The following is a 4,978-nucleotide window of genomic DNA, read 5'->3' as shown; positions in this document are numbered from 1 at the left end:
TATTTATGACATCTTTTAATAGAAGAGATTTTTAAGATGCAACATTTATTTATGTTTTTCTTTATGATTGTGCTTTTTGGTAAAGCCTTTTTCACTCCTTTATGTAAGCATGCGCTTGTGTTTTCTTTTCTTTTTCTTTCTTTTTTTTTTTTTATTTTTTGCTTTGTAGGGCCACAGTTGTGGCATATCGAGGTTCCCGGGCTAGGAGGTGAATCGGAGCTGTAGCTGCTGGCCTACACCACAGCCACAGCAATGCAAGATCTGAGCCACGTCTGCAACGCTGGATCCTTAACCCACTGAGCGAGGCCAGGGATCGAACCTGTGCCCTCATGGATACTATTCAGATTCGTTAACCACTGAGCCACGACAGAAGTTCATGCACATGTCTTTTCTTTGCTTTTTCTTTCTCAAAGCCTTTACTTTTTGAGACATGACAGAAAAAAATCTTACAGGTACACATGGAAAATACATGATCACAGTTGAAAGTGAAGACATCTAATCAGGAAGCTTTCACTCCTGTCAGCTGATGCTGAAGCTGAAGTTCTGACTAGGACACGCTGCAGGGCATCAAGGAATGGTAGTTAGTATTCCTCTCCCTTTCCCTCAACAGAATCCACACCAACCTCCTCATAATCTTTCTCAAGGGCAGCCATGTCTTCACAGGCCTCAGAAAACTCTCCTTCCTCCATGCCCTCACCCATGTACCAGTGAGCAGAGGCACGCTTGGCATACATCAGGTCAAACTTGTGGTCCAGGTGAGCCCAGGCCTCAGCAGTGGCTGCAGTGATGCTCAGCATGCACACTGCCCGCTGTACTTTGGCCAGGTCTCCGCCAGAGACCACAGTGCGGGGGCTGGTAATTAATGCCAACCTTGAAGCCAGTGGGGCACCAGTCCACAAACTGCATGCTGCGCTTGGTCTTGATGGTGGCGATGGTGGCATTGACGTCTTTGGGAACCATGTCACCATGGTACAACAGGCAGCAGGCCATGGATTTACCATGGCGAGGGTTGCATTTCACCATCTGGTTGGCTGGTTTGAAGCCAGCATTAGCGATCTCTGCTACAGAAAGCTGTTCCTGGTAGGCTTCTCAGCAGAGATGACAGGGGCATGTGTGGCCAGAGGGAAGTGGATGCGGGGGTAGGGCACCAGGTTGGTCTGGAATTCTGTGAGATCCACATTCAGGGCCCCATCAAACCTCAGGGAAGCAGCGATGGAGGACACAATCTGGCTGATAAGACGGTTCGGATTAGTGCAGGTTGGGCGCTCAATACCGAGGTTTCTACGACAGGTGTCAGAGACGGCCTCGTTGCCTACCATGAAGGCACAACCTGAGTGCTCCAGGGCGGTGTGGGTGGTGAGGATGGAGTTGTAGGGCTCAACTACAGCTGTGGAAACCTGGGGGGCTGGGTAAATGGAGAGCTCCAGCTTGGAGCATGGAGAGCACCAGCTTGGATGTATTTTCTACTGAGTTTGTTTTTATTACAGAAATATTTAACTTGGCCCTAAATTAGGGATTTTTACCTTCTTTTTCAAAAGTGTAACCAATTGATCTCCCATTATTTCATGAATAAACCAAACATTTCTATGTGTCCAAAATATTTCCAAATACTTTGCTCTCTCCTGGACTTTTTATTTTTTTAATTAATTTATTTTTTGTGTCTTTTTGTCTTTTGTAGGGCCGCACCTGTGGCAAACGGAGGTTCCCAGGCTAGGGGTCTAATCGGAGCTACAGCTGCCGGCCTACACCACAGCCATAGCAACACGGAATCCGAGCCACATCTGCGACCTACACCACAGCTCACAGCAATGCCTGATCCTTAACCCACTAAGCAGGGCCAGGGATCAAACCCGCATCCTCATGGATGCTAGTTGGGTTTGCTAACCACTGAGTCATGAGGGGAACTCTCCCGCGTTTTTTTAAATTGAAGTATAGTTCATTTACGACATTGTGTTAGTTTCGGGTGTACAACAAAGTGATTCGGTGTCATATATATATCTATGTGTAAAACTGAATATATAGAACAGTTATAACACATGCGTGTTGCACATGCTCTTTTTTGATCCAGGTTTTCTGAAACACCCTTCCGCATTGCTCTGGCTTCACGTGCTAATGAGCTCACCCCTGCCTTTCCTTTAAGACTGAATTCTGACGACTTCAACTTCAAGAAGGGCTCTGGGACATTCCCCAGTTCCTCTTCCCCCACATTCCACTCCATGCCTCCCCCCACCACCCCCATGTTCCCAAACACGTGGAGAGTGGGTTTAGGGATTTTCGTATTCTCATATTGTTATCATCACCTTCCCGCAGAATATCATCATTTTCTATCGAGGTCCTTGTATTTGAAAAACATAAATTACATGCAGGCTCAGACCATATCCTACTGATGTATAAGCCCATGGACTATAATTACAGAAAAACCCAATAAAAACATGTGTACAAATGTATACTCTCGAATAGCTGTTGAAGTTTCTATAACACTTCTGCCAAAATTCATCATCTTTGTCCAACTCTTCCTTCAGTATAACTTCTAATTTCATGCCCCCTGCTTTAATCATGGCCCTTAAAAGCAATCTGAACTCTGCTTGAAAGGATGGACTAATTCTTTGGGGAAATTTTGTATCGCAAGTGAAGCAAAGAGAGCATGGATTTTGTAAAGCCTTCCTCTCCTATTGCTAATTTTGGAGTCTCAAAACTCAAAGGAGCAGGTCATTTCTTTCTTCCAGGCTAGGGTAGCTTTATTACTGAGTCCACATGTGCTAACACTTTCTGGAGCCTGGTGACTGCAGTTCCTGGGAGACGTGAAGGAGCTTTCATTGAACCTGCTCTGCTTGGCTCTGCAGACCTCTTTGAAATTAACTTCACGTGTTATCCAGGCCACCCTAGGTTGCTATGGAAACCAACATGTCAGATCAGCAAAAAACAAGATAAAGATTTGGAAGAAGTCACTGATGCTGCAGCTTCCTTTTCAGTATCTCTGTAATTCTCTCTTTGTGTAGGTGCATTGTTTATGAGTGTGTGTGTGCGTGTCTGAAAGTGAGTTTGGTGTCAAAAACCACACTGTCCGTTTTCCACTGAGTGTACATGCTGTGTTGGGAATCTCCAGCTGATTTGGTACTACTTGGGGGGGCTTCTTCTGATAGACACCCCAGCCTGGGGATCCCAAAGACAGCAATACCTTTCTCATTACAGTCGCAATGGACTTCAGAGAAGAAATAGTTTTGTGAGGAGAAATAACCCACCATCAGTCCCGAGGATTAAGCCACATTCCACAGAAAGGAAAATAAAAAAACGGCGGTCGGGTCAGTGTTTTGCCAATGTCTCCGCTGTTAATACCGGGCTCCAGTCCTGAGCCAGGGAAAACGTGTCACTCAGCCTTGGAGGAGGATCTCGTAAAAGCCCCCGTTTCAGTTTGGTCAGAGAACCCACCCAGGCAGCACAGTGGGAAATCTTTCCAATATTAGAAGTTCCAGCTGGATGCTGCAGTTGCTTTGGGCTCTAATTTGGAATGAGGTAGACTAAGGAGAAAAGCCTCATGGCTGGTTTATACTCACTCGGGCTTCATTCGCTAGGAGGGTGGGACGGAGATCTGGGATTGCTGGTGTTGTTGCAGCTTTATATACACACTGGGGTCAGAGACTGATGTGGCAACTTCTGGTTACTCAGTATGTGGGGCGGTGTGTTGAGGTGGGTGAGGTCTGGAACTCAAAGCCCTTAGGAGAGAAAGAAACTGTTCTGAGCATTGATGGCCTACCAGGTACTGTCCCCAAATGTTTCAAACCCATCATATGAAAACCCACTTAGATCTCACATCAAGCCTGCAGGCTGCATATTACCTACGTTTTACAGTTACATAATCAAAGATACCAGGTAAAGTGCCCATTTAGCGAGTCAGAGGCCAGCATGAGATTGGACCCCAAGTCTTCAGGGCATCCCGAACACTGATTTTCTTTCCACTTCCCATGATAGCACATGAACTGTTACAGGGACACTTACAATTATAAAAGTGCCCTGTAGTTGCACATTACTGTTCTTGCCCAGCCACTCCCTTCTATACACAAATGATTGTGCAGAGCATGGCTGGAGAGAAAGGGTTAGCAACGCCATGAAAACCCGTCTCTCCTATTGGGAAACTGAGCACCCAGTTTAGGATGAGTCAGAAAAGAAAATTAAAATTTAATTTCCTTTTCCCTCCCTCCCTTCTTTCCTTCCTCCCTTTCAGTAATTCAGCCAGTGATTTCAGATTTATTCCATGTCAGCCTCTGTACGAGGCACAGGGCTAGAGCGATGTGTCCAGCACACTGAACTCCATTCCTTCCGGGACTGGATGGCATTTCCAGGACGGATTCGGCTTCAGAGGCTTCCTGGACATAATCCGCTTTGTTAGTGGCCTTACTCTCTTGGGAGCTCACCTTTGCAAAAGAGCATTACGATTTTCTTTTAGACTCATCTTTCTAGATATATTGTGACCGAAAGGTATCTTTCATTTCATGCATATTTACTGAGTGCTCACTTTATGGCAGACACCCTCAGGCACTCCCAGGGAGCAGAGATCTCTGCTCTTGCGAAGTACCTCATATTGTCCAATGTTCTCATCAGGGCAATAACTGCCGTAATTATCATGTACTGGGACTCTCTCTAAACATCGTGTGTATATTAACGTGAGTATTTCTTCAGTGAATAAGTGATCGTGATCTTGACACCATTACCATTTTACAGATGAGGAAACAGAGGTCCTGGGAGCGAAGCACATACTCATGGATGTAAATGAAAGAACAGGCGTATGAATGAATAAAGTAGAAAATTCGAGAGATTCAAATTCGAGTCCCTTCGAAGTTGAAACCCTCACAATGTGCTGCTCCTGGAAGTCAGTGGTTTGTAATTCTAGAAGATTCCTATGGTGGTCTTCACCTAACACTGATAATTCTGACCTATTTCTTTCTCTGACCATCTTTTTGTTGAGGACACTACCCAGAAG

The 4,978-nt window shown here is 45.5% G+C and overlaps 1 long non-coding RNA gene and 1 pseudogene across 1 annotated transcript in view; both read right to left on the bottom strand.

The window, feature by feature from the left end:
* Window positions 1-581: 581 nt before the first annotated feature.
* Window positions 582-1,559, bottom strand: LOC100525868 (tubulin alpha-1B chain-like; annotated as a pseudogene).
* A 69-nt stretch (window positions 1,560-1,628) lies between these two features.
* The window catches only part of LOC146404954 (uncharacterized), a 621,252-nt gene continuing 617,902 nt past the window's right edge, over window positions 1,629-4,978 (bottom strand). The window contains exon 9 of the long non-coding RNA XR_014839818.1: window positions 1,629-3,713. This is a non-coding gene — a long non-coding RNA (uncharacterized LOC146404954). The remainder of the gene's footprint in view (window positions 3,714-4,978) is intronic.

This window comes from Sus scrofa, chromosome 3 (genome assembly GCF_054392235.1).
Source record: "Sus scrofa isolate SSC_HxYL_T2T_F1_AM1 chromosome 3, Sscrofa_HxYL_maternal_Yorkshire_Landrace_v2.0, whole genome shotgun sequence".
Classification (NCBI taxonomy): domain Eukaryota; kingdom Metazoa; phylum Chordata; class Mammalia; order Artiodactyla; family Suidae; genus Sus; species Sus scrofa.
Note: the sequence above shows the minus strand (reverse complement) of the source record. Positions and strands in the feature narration are given on the sequence as shown.